The sequence below is a fragment of the Malaclemys terrapin genome, chromosome 1 (assembly GCF_027887155.1).
Source record: "Malaclemys terrapin pileata isolate rMalTer1 chromosome 1, rMalTer1.hap1, whole genome shotgun sequence".
In the NCBI taxonomy this organism is placed as follows: domain Eukaryota; kingdom Metazoa; phylum Chordata; order Testudines; family Emydidae; genus Malaclemys; species Malaclemys terrapin.
The window spans coordinates 108,488,899-108,503,423 of record NC_071505.1 but is presented as its reverse complement, the minus strand read 5'-3'; the positions used below and the strand labels follow the sequence as shown (position 1 = coordinate 108,503,423).

At 44.3% G+C, this 14,525-nt stretch overlaps 1 pseudogene; it reads right to left on the bottom strand.

The window, feature by feature from the left end:
- Window positions 1-2,194: 2,194 nt before the first annotated feature.
- Window positions 2,195-13,929, bottom strand: LOC128830045 (TRPM8 channel-associated factor 2-like; annotated as a pseudogene).
- Window positions 13,930-14,525: the final 596 nt, after the last annotated feature.

The following is a 14,525-nucleotide window of genomic DNA, read 5'->3' as shown; positions in this document are numbered from 1 at the left end:
AATTAAACCTTTGATGCATTCTCTGCTGTTGTAAAAGATCATTAAAATGAAGTAAAATCTTGTGCCAGTTGGAAGACTCAGTATACAGTACCTCTTCCTTCATTCAAACACCCGGTAGTTTGTTCCTCCATTTAATTTGACTGAGACTTCAGGAACTAATTAAATTCCCTGTTTTATGGGCAATAAGGAATGATTTGGTTTGCCCATAAAATGCAGAGACTGAAGCATAATGGTAGGCCCTGATCCAGTGAATTCCCTTGGAAGTTATCATTCTGATCTTATTATATTGTAATGCTAACAAAACACAAAAGTTAATATGAAACATCCAGCTTAGAAGCTACACGTTGATCTGACCAGTATTCTCCTGCCTGGCTCCTTTTATGTCAGTTACTTCCAAGCCAATGCTACTGCAAGAAAGGCATCCTCATCTGGGAGCTCAACCCTTGTAATGTCTTTCTAGTCCACCCAATTACAAAGTGATCTCCATAATTTCAGTCATTCTTCCTAAAACCTATAAAAGTTTACAAAACTGAGCGTCCACCCCAGAATGCTGGCAGATGCACAAAACTCATAACTTTCTTCCAGTCCCCCTCCCACCCAAACGCAGTCCCAGAGCCAACACTACTGCTGCCCCTCTCTCGAGCTGACCTGCTCTCAGCCACAATCCTAGCCCTCTCTCACTGCTTCTTTCCAGTCTCTTATCTCTGGTGCAGGAGTCATGTACATACAATGGGTTTCCTTCCATAAAAATGCAAAGGGGTTACCCTGGTTGCACGTGTCCTGTTTCCAGGACAAACATGTAACCATACACTGGAGCCCTGATGGAGGTGTCCCCTCAATTTCCCCATATATATGCTCACCATACATCAGGAAGCTGGGAGCGAGGATTGTGCCGACTGAAGGTGTGTAGTTCTGTACAATCCCCAGTTCAGGCCAGTCACTAAATGCCACAGTCAGGACCTAGGTTTGCTTCCTTAAAGAGAAAGGAATCAGCATATTCAGAAGAAAACTCAGGTGCATGATAGATATTTGTCTCACATGACCAAGAAAGCAGATCCAGAAAATACAGGAACTCCTCACTTAAAGTTGTCCCGGTTAACGTTGTTTCGATGTTACGTTGCTGATCAATTAGGGAACATGCTCATTTAAAGTTGTGTAATGCTCCCTTCTAACATCGTTTGGCAGCCACCTGTTTTGTCCACTGCTTGCAGGAAGAGCAGCCTGTTGCAGCTAGCTGGTGGGTGGTTGGAACCAGGGTGGACCAGCAGCCCCCTTATCAGCTCCCCACTCCCCTAAGTTCCCTGTGCAGCAGCTATCCCTCCCCCCTCTGCATGTGCTGCTCCTGCCCTCTGCCTTGGAGCTGCTCCCAGAGACTCCTGCTTGCTGTACAGGGGGAGGGGGGAAAAGGGGAGCTAATGTCAGGGTGTCTCCCCCTCTCCCCTGCTCCTGCATCCCACTTACCCCATCTTTCATAGAGCGGGGGGGGGACGACGACACAATGGAGGGAGTGAGCTTCTATGCAGTAGCTGCCCTCTCAGGTCTCAGCAAGCCAATTTAATTAGCAAGGCAGTGTACTGAAGCCTGGGGTCAACTACTTAAAAGGAGAAATGCACATTTTTTCCTCTCACACACAGGGTGTGTGTGTCTGTCTGCCCTCCCTCCTTTCCTGCTGCCTTGTAGAGTGTTGTGAGAGTTAACCCTTGAGGGCTCAGTCAATTGCTAGTTCATTTAGCAGTAAGGCATTCCCTGGGAAATATCCCGCCCTCCAACTCCTCCATCTCAACCAAGCTTCACAATCATCACTATGTACCAGTATCAAATTGTTTGTTTAAAACTTATACTGTGTGTGTGTATGTTTGTATGTATATATATATATATATATAGTCTTTTGGCTGGTGAAAAAAATTTCCCTGGAATCTAACCCCCTCATTTACACTAATTCTTATGGGGAAATTGGATTCTCTTAACATCGTTTTGCTTAAAGTCGCATTTTCCAGGAACATAACTACAATGTCAATTGAGGAGTTCCTGTACCTCTCTCTCTAGGTACTTATAAACCATACCCATCACCATAGTATCTAAGTCTGAAACGGATAGTACATTTACACCCTGGAGGGTCTAATACAGTTTTATTATATTTAAGAAACATAAAACTCTAAGTTCTTTACAACATTACAGCTAATATTTCTCATGACTAAGTCATAATCTTTTTCACTGGGTTCTTATCCCAGTTGGGCAGAGATTCCAGTTTCTTGGAGACTTCCACCTTAATAGACCACCCCCATGTCCTAAAGAAAGGGGCCAAATTCTTCTTCACTTGCTGAGAGAAATTCTCTGCCCACAGATTCATCTTGGAAGGGTTGTCTGTTGGGATGTTAGACATTTTCTGGTCATCTGAGAAGAGCTGAACTAAGGGTTCCCAGCCAAAGGCTTCCAGCAGCTAGGAGGCAACAAGGAGCTGTATTAAAGCTGTAGCCTATGCCCCTAAATTAAGGTTAACCAGACACATTGCACCTCATCCCACCTCCTGAACATTCATGATCAAGCTTACAATTACACCTCATGAACATTAATGGTTACCACATCTCTGAGTATCTAGTTCTTTGGTAACTGTCATCTTGGGAGTAAAGCTATTGAAAATAAGCTTCAGTGTTCAGACTTAAATAGTCAGGAGGGCCCTTGAAAACTGTTCTACTCTGAAAAGTGACTCACAAAATGGTATCTTGGGTCTCTATAGTTCATGTGACTCACAAGTTTCCAAATCAGGCATGCTCAGTTTATAAATAAGATGAGGTTTATTGGAAACAGCCCTGAAAAAGTCAGCCTGAAATCTGGGACACACCTGGGTTCTTAACTGTTTGTGTATCAGCAGTAATAAAGGCTCTGCAGACTGAATTAGGCCCTCACTAAACCTCTGTGCAACACCATTGTTTTCAGTGGATTTCAGTGTAAGCAAGTCAAACAATTCTATTTATGATGCACAAGGAAGTATAGGAAACAGCTAGTGTTCTCTTAGCTAGATTGGTTCAGCAGAACTAACAGGAGTAAACAGTTTTCTCACCAAAGTGAATAGATACGCTCTAGCAGTACATCTGTGAAGTAAGAAGGTTCCATTTTCAAACGAGTCACCTTCCAGAGTGGAGAAATACTTCCGCTTGCATATTTTAATGTGCTGATTGGTGTGTATGTGCCACCATTGCCTTCTATTAAACAAGGTGTCAGAGTTACTCAAATATATGTGACAGTAGCATCCTCTAATGGCCTTTGGCTCATAATAAATAAGCCATACAGTGAACAGATTCTCATTTTAGCTGAAGTTCAGTACTCAGCTGGGAGAGGTCTCTTCTTTTTCACCTGTTACCAGACCAATGAATTTACTGAACGGAGCATGCAGCTGGGCCTTCCGTGACTCAAAGTGTTGAAAGAGAGGTGGAGTGGAAATCAATGTAGCCATCTGGGAAGCACCACATGAAGCAACCCCTTCCCCCTTTCCTACTGGTAAAGGAAAGTAGGGCCTTATAGATGCTTATGGAGCTTTAGTGACTAGAAATGGTCTAAATTTTTGGACTGAAAAAATTTCCTATCAAAATGTGCTCCAAGAGCTGTTTGCTACCGACCTTTCTGGAGATGGTCAGTAGCCAGTATAATTATGAGTTTGAGTCCCCAGCCCTCACTTGCTCTTCAGTTGCCTATGATGTAACACTGAGAATATGCCTGTAAAGGGTCAATACTAGCTACATTATTATTAGATAGAGGGGGGTTTGTGATTTCCTCCAATGCTCCTGCCAGGGTATACCTCCCTCCCCCAATCTGAACTCTGGGGTACGGATGTGGGGACCCGCATGAGAGACCCCCTAAGCTTATCTTCTAGCAGCTTAGGTTAAAACTTTTCCAAGACACAGTCTTCTGCCTTGTACAGATATTGCTGCCACCACCAAGTGATTTTCACAAATACTCAGGAAAGGGTCACTTGGAATCCCTATCCCCCGAAAATATCCCCCCCAAGCTTCTTCACCCCCTTTCCTGGGAAGGCTTGAGAATAAGATACCAACCAATTGCCTTAGCAATGTGAACACAGACCAACCCCTCGTCTAAGGACTTTGGAATCAAAGGATTCTTTAAAAAAAGGTAAATTTTATTAAAAAAGAAAGAAACATCTGAAAACTCAGGCTTCAGGGATTAAACACCAAAAATAACTTTCTTGGGGTTTAGCTTAAAGGTTACAAGCAAAACAAAAGCAGCTGGGGTTAGCACAGAGGAATTCACAAACCAAAACCACCAAAAAGGTTCCTAGTCGCATCTGTCTTAACTTTTCCTGTGCTACTTACATATCTGGGGTTCCAAATGAGGAGTTTCTAGGTATGATGCTGATGATTTCCCATATCTGGCTTAAAGCTTACAGACAGCTTGTGGCTGCCTTCCCCTCTCTCCAGCCCAAGAGACAAAAAAAAGCCACCCCACCCCCAGCAGTTTTTCCAGTTTGAAAGGGTAAAGCCTCTCTATTGGTTCCCCAGGTCAGGTACCAACTCAGGTTAAGCTTCTCTTAACCCTTTACAGTTAAGGCAATTAGGGCACAGCTGCTAAGGAGGATTCTATAGCTACTGACTGGCTGGATGTCCATAAAAGGGAGCTACCCCCCTTATTTATCACAGCTCCCCACTCCCATTCTCCATCCATTGTATTGTAATTTAAATGAATTACCAAAATAATTGAAACTAGCTGGACTATACTGCATTATTTTGACAAAAAATAAGCAGAATTTTGAATAATTTTTAGTTTTTTGCTGTAGAATTTTTAATATTTTGGCACAGAATTCCCAAGGAGTACATTATGGAGCTTTCCATGACAGGCCTCACACCCAAACAAACATGAGAAAACTGATAAAACACCACTTTGTGGAAGCCGTGAGACCCAATCAGGGAGCCATTTTTGTAAAAGCAGTTTCATAAGAATGTCTGACTCCATTCTCCCCATCTCACCTACAGGTAGGTCTCCAGCGCAATCCAGACACTCCAGTCCTTTAGCCAGGCCCCTTTCTCAAGCTAACATCTGACCCTCTCCCTCTGGCGCCCCAGGTGAAGCTCTTCGTGAGCTCTCTGTCTGGGAATCCTAGCACTTTCTCATGCACATAGACAGATCAGAGGTTGCATGTGGCCTCAGTGGTGTGAGGGGGGAATTCCCAGCTTCCCCACTGCTGGTTGTGTCCCAGCTCATGAATGGGACCCCACAGAACATTGGCTTGTATGTATTCCATGTTCACTAACTCCTTCACTAAATCCAAATGGTACATGATGGGGAACCCAGCATACATCCAGCCTAGTAGGAAGCGATGGAGCCAACAGCCCAGAGGGGAACTAATTTTAAAACGGTTACTTTATTGCAGGCTTTAGAGCTATACAACAATTCACAAGAAGTAATTCATCTGGCAAATTCAACCCCTTGTTCTGCTTGTGAGCTATCCTAAAGCAGATTGTGGTTTCCTCACATTTTATTTGATAAGTTAAATTATTTTTAAAACACGGTTTGGTGTATTTGATGCTCCACATTCACACACTGATCCAGGTTGCTCAGGTAAGTCACATGGATTTTTTTTCTATTTTCTCACCTCCACACCCCCCAGAGTAGTGCACTTCTGGTGAGAATACTTCCACTTGGGATTTAAAAACTCAGTTTTCACAAATACTGGCTCATATAACTCAGATTTGTTTTCCGTGAGCATTTACCAGTAATGCTTGCTCCAATACTCGTGAGACAAGCAAGCAAGAGAGGAGCACAGCAAAAGAATTCAACACAGGAAAAAAAAGTTCTTTGGAGCAGGGACCATCCTTTTGTTCTGTTTTTGTACAGCGCCTAGCACACTGGGGTCCTGGTCCATGACTGGGGCTCCTCAGTAATGCAAGTAGTAATAATAGAAGCATGCACATTAAAAATCCCCTCCTTCTCCCAAACAAAACACTCCATTGCACACCCAATTCTCCCCGTGGGGAGAGGATGAAAGAACAAGCCACATGTGACAACTATTAGCAATGCACTACTGGAAGGTGCCCGATTACTAGGGTGAGGAGGGTGGTATTAGAACAAAATTCATTAAGACATTACAATGAATGTGTGTGGAAAAATATTTGGGGTTAGGTGAATACCACAAATCTTACAGTGTTTTCTTACCATATTATACCCGCCTCCTGAAGTACTTGGGTGGGTGGGAGGTGCACTCTAGAAATAAAGCCTATGAGCATTAGTAACAATGACAAATTCTACTGGCCCTGCCTTTTAGTCAGAAGGACAGCCAGAGGCAAGCCCATAGGAACCTTAGGATGCATACAGAGGTTGAATGACTTGCCCCAAAGCTACATAGTAGGAGGCTGGAATGTAAGTGCTCCTAGCTCCCAGCCTCCAGCTCAGTTGTCTGCACTACAAGGCTACTCAGCTGTCTTTTATGACAGTAGGTTATACTCACCAGCTAAGATCTGCCTGGGGGGAGGGATAGCTCAGTGGTTTGCGCATTGGCCTGCTAAACCCAGGGTTGTGAGCTCAATCCTTGAGGGGACCACTTAGGGATCTGGGGCAAAAATCAGTACTTGGTCCTGCTAGTGAAGGCAGGGGGCTGGACTTGATGACCTTTCAGAGTCCCTTCCAGTTCTAGGAGATCTCCATATTATATCTGCTACAATCCTTTCTGGCCAAGGAAACGTTTGCGGTACTGCCGCCAGCTTAGCTACAGCTGCCAATATCTGTTCCCAGATGGTCAAAGGCTCTGGGTTCTCTATATGGCAAATGCTGTCAGAAGGCACTGTCAAGATGAGGTTCTTGGTAGCTAGTTCCCCACCATAGAGCAGGATAGTGACAGATGCTGGTCTGCCACGGGTGCTTAGAGGTCTCTCCTGTAGCAATGTGGCAACAAGATTAAACGCAAACATCTACAGCAGAGTATATCGCTTCAGCTGTATCTTTTTTGGTTTATTTGAATTTTAAATTAGGAAATTCAAAAGGAAGATCTCCCAGAGCAACAGTAACACAGTTATATTGCACCCCCCATGCCGTGTGGATTCATTTAGGTTTTTAAATTCATAAATTCCATGCAAAATGTTATGAAAATTGTACCATTTGTTTTGATGGGTTCTAAATTGACTGTGGCCACTCAGGAAAAAAAATATGTGGTTGTCACTGCCAACAGCTCAGTAAAAACACTGCTTAGTCTTTAGTGCAAGTCAAAAAAAAAAAAAAAAAAAAAAAAAAAAAAAAAAAAAACACACACATTAAGATCTGTTTTAGGATTTTATCCTGCTGCTCATCTCTGTATCTGAACACCTTCCATGTAAAGACAATAGCAACAGTGAAGGGGGGAAGGGAATTAGAGTCATGACTTCAGGGGAAGGAAAGTGTTAAACCCTCTTCCCTCCTGTAGATGACACCTCTGGCATTTTACTTTGAGGGAAAATTTAATGCTGTTGCTGTCACCAAGCCCCTGCTTCATTTGTCTGAATACTCAAGGCTAAGGTTTTTGCCTCACAAATTCTTTTATGATGATCATTTTTGTTAGACTAGCAGATGTTCTAAGGGCCAAAAATATACCTAATATAACCTCACTGATTTCCATGGAGTTGGGTTTACTTTCATTAGGGCGGCTTCTGCCTTATGTACAAGAAACACTGAACATTATGGGTCAGTCTAATTATGAGCTTTATAGATCAAAACTGAAGAAAAATTATGTAGGAAAATACTTCACAATTAATTTTTAAATCAGAAATTATTAATGATCCTAATCTGTGGCCTAAATTCAAATTAATGAACCCAAGCACCACTCCCCTGGGTTAAGCGGAGTTGCATTTCCATACCAGTGGTAACATTGCCGCAGGTCTGAGTTTAGCCCCCTACCTATGAGAAGTCTCACAAATCGCCTTAGAGTTTGCTCTACTCAATGGGCCATACATACTCACTACAGATTTAGGCCAGATCTACACTACAGAGTTAGGTCAACATAAACTGCCTTAGTCGACCTAACTGTGTAAATGTCTACCCTACAGCGTTGCTGTCGACGATACAAGTCCCCCACTACACCGACCTAATAACTCCACCTCCACCAGAGGCGAATGCAGTGTAGACACTGAATTACTTATATCGCTTGTCAGCACCGCGCAGAGATCCCAGGTGGGAGCCCAGCTCCCAGCACTGAGAACCCGGGTTCTCAGCCCCCTACACTGCCCCACTTTGGTTGGTGCAAGTGCTCCTGGAGAGAACACACACCAGTGGCAGAAGGGCAGTGTGAACATGAAAAACCGCAGTAATTACTATGGTGGTGGTACATGGACCTAATGTTGGTCGACTTCATTGTGTAGTGTAGATAAGGCCTTAAATACACTTTCCATGCACACACAACTCCTGTCCACATCAATGGGAGTTCACGTCCCCTAAGCCCTTGAAGCAGGAGACTTGTAAAATACACAAGAATGTGCCATAATGATTCTCTCTCTGGCCTTGTCTGCACTGGCAAGTTTCTGTACAGTAAAGCCACTTTCTGCGGTTTAACTCCCGAGGTGTACACACTGCCAAGCCACTTAGTGCGCAGTTGCAGCGCTATAAAAAAAGACCACCCCGATGAGAGGCATACAGCTTTCTGCACTGGAGGTACAGCTCTGTGGTGCCAGTATAGACACCCTGGTCGATTACAGCACTGCAATTGACCTCCAGGAGGTGTCCCACAATGTCTGTTCTTGCCTCTCTGGTCATCAGTTTGAACTCTACTGCCTTGCCTCCAGGTGACCAACCGTGAGCCTCACCCCTTAAATTCCTTGGGAATTTTGAAAGTCCCCTTCCTGTTTGCTCGGTGACGCATGGAGTGATCTCAGCACATCTTTCCAGGTCACCATGCCTTCTCCACGCAGCAGGCGATCCCCCACTTGGAGCAATGCTAAGCTGCTGGACCTCAACATTTGGGGAGAGGAGGTTGTCCAGTCCCAGTTGCGCTCCAGCCGTAGGACCTATGATATTACATACAGATTTCACGATGCATGACAGAAAGGGGCCATGACCGGGACACACTGCAGTACAGAGTTAAAGTGAAGGAGCTGTGGAACGCTTACCAAAAGGCACGGGAGGCAAACCGCTTAATATTAATATTAAATGAGAAACATGATGCTGCCACTTGGTGGCAGCAGAGGTGAAAGATGAGGGGGGAAAAGCACTTGCAAGCATTGAACAGCTGACTGAAAACTGTTCCAAGTGGAGTCACTGATACTTAGAAGTATGCTTTTGTTTAGGTCTTCAAAATCAGGAGCTGTAGCAACATTGTCCAGTGAAAGCTCTGCAGTGCATTTATCCGTGTACTTACCAAGCCTGAAGAAAGGAGCCTGCATAACCCCTTTTACAGTGATAGGCAGGTTACCTAACTGGCTGCCCTTTGGCACTATGATGTAAATCAGGCCACCCCAGAGAGAGGAGACAGCCATCTCCCAATCTTCAATGCTGTGCTTGCATATCACCACAGGGCCACGTCTTAGGTCCTGTTCTCCATTGCTTTATCCAGTCCAATACTAAATGACTCAAGCAACTAGCACTTCTTAGAAATTTATTTCCCCATCAAGATTGTAGGGGAAAGTCTACCCTGGCTTCTGGAAAGGTTGGAGGGAAGAAAATGGAAATGGACTACACCTAACCCAGTACCCATTGTATACTGGTAACTTATGATGAAGGATAAGATTTTGTCATGGAAGTCACGGATTCCGTGATTTTCACAGACCTCTGTGACATTTGCTGCTTCAGCCCTGAAGCTCCGAGCTGCAGGTCTCACAGCTGTCACGGGTGGGGGGTGGGGGGGCTGAACAGCTATAACAGCTATTATAGAGTAGAGTCCATAATCCCCCCGAGGCAGTTAGCTCTCCCCCCCCCCACACTTTTTTTTTATTATTATTATTATTAAAAGTAAAAAAAAGAGTCACAGACAGGTCACAGGCTTTTGTGAATTTTTGTTTACTGCCTGCAACCTGGCCGTGACTTTTACTAAAAATAACCATGACAAAATCTTAACCTTACTTACGATTCTATGAACGCCAAGTAATATTCTAGTGTGGTCTCATCAGGCTCATGGAAAGCAGTGCTATTTTTTTGCATGTTCTACAGATGATACCACTTGTGGGTAGTAGTGAATGGACAGCTTCTTTCACCTGGGTTTATGCCATTGACTTCCAGAGTGATATGGGGGATGGTGGGGAGTTCACAGTAGCACAGTCTGGCATAGTTTGGGACAGCTCTGTGGCCAGACACAGGAGCACTGTCTCCTTGGTCCTGTTCCAGACTGGGCATTCCTTGCACACAGATGGGATCCCACTGCTGTGCAGTATTGTGTACAGGATACAGTGGAGTGAAGAATATGTGGGGCTATCGCTAATAGGGATTTGGAGCAATTCCATGCAGTCCTGCCCCAGTTTCTGGAGCCAGTCTTTCAGCTGGGGCTGGATTTCCTCTTTCTTGGCTAGGTGCTGCTGGAATTGAGGGCGTGCCCTGCAGAAGTGGTAACATTGCATCTCCTCTGCTGGTCATAATACCAGGTATTTATCTGTCTCCATGTATTGCCCCAAGATGCTGATCCCAAACCGGTTGAAGATTCTGTTGCCAGGATATTCAGCAATAGTGGTCTGGTCACTATTTTAGGAAGCCCACTAACAAGCATGACCTCTAATCAGCAGGCCCCCTCCCTCTGCCACAAACTCATGGATCTTCTTGACCTCTGTGTCACTGTAGGACTGGCAGCAGTAAATGCTCAGGTTGTCAGTCAGAGCTGAGATCTCGCACACAACCCTCTGCTGAGTTAGCAAGTCATGGAGACTGTTTAGGTTGGGGTTGATGCCAACCCTCCCTTTCTTCCCAGCACCTAGCCACTTAATGGCATCAAGAAGGAACGGCATCAGCACATAAGTTTGGCTCTCATGCATAGCTGCTACCACATGGCCCTGGCCGTAGTGAGCCGATGCAAGAAAACACTGGTAGGAGCCATCCATGGCAAGGGGGAAGGCCAAAGCCCCATGGACGAGCAAATGAGAGGGCACGCCACCCATCACTATGTCCAGCTCAGACACCCCTCTGAAGAGAAGCTTTAAGTGTCTGCAGAGATCTAGCCCATGTCTGCAAAGCCAAGAGAGGTCGCCATCAGGTGAAATGCCAACACTAGCATAGAATCATCTGAGCTGAGACATGAGTCTGGTTTATCCACCCTGCCCATAGTAGGATCAAAATATCCTTCAATCAGAGTCACCTGGCTGCCTAAGCCAGCCAGTTCAGCCCTGATAAGGTAATGCCCTTCTGAGCAGTCCTCAGGTCTGTTGGAGATGTTTGATAAGAGTGTGTGCCTAAATCCTTCATCTTTCTTATCCATACCCAGCACCAAGCTGGCCCTTCTCTCATTCCACCCAAAATATCCATTCCTTTTCTCCACAGCAAATCTGGTCTATTTTTTCCCCCCCATTTATGAAAAACCAAAGCCTGCCTTTTTTGACCCTTTACTGTGCATCATCATGATGTGGCTGTTACATGTCATTCATTCTTGCCCTTTACCTTCTGTTATATGAAATGACCACGTGTGGGGAGCAATTGGTGAGATGCAAACGACTGACATGGTAGCAGAGATAAAAGGAATGAGAGAGGTGAGGAGATACACTTTTCACTGAGCAACTCAGCTCTTCGGATATCTGAAAACACATTGCTTTGCTTTGAAGCATAGCAGTAAAATTGGCTTAGTTATATTTCCAGAATTACACTTTTTAAAATCTGATCTTTATAAAAATATTTTTGGAGCACAAACACAGAAGCGTGAATTGCAGTGCTACTGCAAAAACTGAAAAGATCAGTTTTGTTTCAGCCACAAGTTTCCTATGCAACTTTTGGCAAGTCACTTAGAGTTTCTATTCTTCGCTTGCTTCAATGGCAGTTAGTCACATATGGTTTTCGAAGCATGAGAACTTTTTAAATCCTTCACCACTGCTTCCCTAGAAAACTACCTCGTGCATGAGCCAGGATAAAAATCTACTTATGTTCAAAATTCTGTGATGGTCTCTTGTGCTGACGCATGTCACAGTGCTTGTGCCGACGCAAGTGGTCAGGATTCTTTTTTTCTTAAACCATTAACATTTTCAGCAAAAAGAAAATTTTTAATTTTCAAAAGTTTTCTTCAAAGTTTTGACATTCGAAACTCCACATGTGAAAGCACCATGATTTCTTGCAATTACAAGTTACACTAGGGATTGATATCAGCCATAGGGCTTGTCTTCACTACGGGGGTGTCAACTTACGTGAATAACGTAGCTGGAGTCGATGTAGCTTAGGTTGACTTACCCCAGTGTCTTCACTCCGCTGCATCAATAGGAGACGCTCTCTGGTTGACTTCCCTTACTCTTCTAGGAGAGCTGGAATACCGGGTCAACCAGAGAGTGCTCTGCCGTCAATTTAGCGGGTCTTCTCTAGACCCACTAAATGGACACCTGCTGCATTGATTGTAGCAGCGTCAATCTCCCTGTAATGAAGACCAGCCCATAGAATGGGACCTCAGGCAGAAGCTTGACTATTGCGAGGCCATCATGTCTCCATTAATAAACCACACACAGAGTCTGAACTCAAACCCTGGTCCTACAGCGACAAGAAACAAAAATGTTTTAGCACTTGTGCTATAGGAATATCTCTGTTAACCATCACCTGTGGAAGGTTCCTTATGCGCGATAAGCCGCAACTGCACTCTCTCTCTCTCACACACCCCTACCTATCTTGAACCGTTTTTTCAGAAGTCTTCTGAAAACAAGGCGCATGCGCAATCTTACACTCATTGCAATCAACAGCAAAAAAAAAAAAAAATCAGTGGGAGCAGGACTGTACCCCTTTTATTAGCCCATCAAAAATGTACAACTACTTGTGTAATTGTAATGTATTTTTCCCCCCAAATATAGCTAGCAGGTGAATCTTTAAGGAGAACTAACTCTATGGAAAATTTGAAGGGGGCGCTAACCAGCTATTTTTGAGCTAGAGGGGAAAAGTAAACTCAAATCGAAATAATTTTTGAATACTTGTTATTGAAGGAAATTGGTGAACCTATTTCTTAAACTGTGGAATTTTTAAAATTTTATTTATTGCCTTCAGAGACTGCACAGTATTTTTCAGGCCAAATAGATTTACCATATTGAAGTTATAAGGATGTTAAAGAGTTTTATAATGGAAGCAGATTGCCACCTTAATTATGGAGAGGCTACATAATATTTTACAGTACTTTTAACGATACCTTTAAACATGTGTAGAATGGTTTGGATACTCATGGAGTGATCAAAAGAATCGCTGGCACCATTCCTGAGACGTTGAAGATCCTCTTCTCACCATATCTGGCTGTGAAGTACACGTCAGCCACATGGGTGACACAGTTCCCAGGGAAATCAAACAGCACTCTCTCTCGGCTGTGCTCACAGGTCCAATGCCAAGCCCCAGTGAGCAACCTCCCACCTTTCTTTACAAAATGGATCAGGTCCCTCATCTGTGTAACATCATAGGCGTCTGTACAATAAATGCCAAGTAAGGATGTGATCGCAGAGCAGGGCTGCATTCTAGTGCCAGACCTACGGAGAATCTCCATGAGAAATCTCAAGTTGTGTGGACCCCCCCCCCCCCCCCCCGACGCTGCTCGGGGGGGTGGGGTGGAAGAGAGATACTGAGCCAGCTGACCGCATTTTGAAGGAACTGTGCCATCTTGGGCTTCCCCAGATATCCCTCGTGAGCTACCACCCCTATCCAGCCCTTGCCATACTGCAAGGCAGTGATCAGGACCTGTCCCTGAGGGTTCACCAGCACCGTGAAGGCAGTCTCTCCGATGAGCAGCAGCTCACAAGGAACACAGTCACCAGTCAGGTCCCAGTCCTGGACACCAGCCACCAGCAAATCATAGGCAGCAGAAGGATCCATATGAGGCTTCTTTCTGTCTAGAGTAGAGTCCATAATAAAACACATTCATACACAAGATCTGGTCCTCCTTTTCCAGGTGTGGCCTGGCTGTGCCACAGGCCAGGATACAATGCTAGAAGCACAGACCACAGCCAACATGCCTCTTCACTATCTGCAATGCCTACCCCATTATCATCCCCTTGAATTCTGGACTCTATGTACCAGGACCAGAGCCAGCACTAAAGGCAGACGTATGCTTCACTGGGGCATAGGAATTGGAAAACAGTGCTGTGTAACTTATGTAAAACTCTAAATGAGCCATTAGTTCATATTTAAATATAGAATAGACCTTGCATGTACACATACATATATCTATTTCCCTCCTTCCTAGTCATATTATATATTTTTAAAGAGACACTTGCCATGTTCAGGGCTGAACTAAAAGCTATTCTTTCTGTGCAACTTCTCTTTTGAATGCAGCTGACAAACCAAGAGTTTTATCTCAAACGATGGCCGTATTTACGCTTTCTCTCCAGCAAAATTGCTCACCCATTTGGAAGGATTTTAAACAGTCCCAAGATCAAATTAAAAAACCAAGAGAATGCTATGAAAAGTAA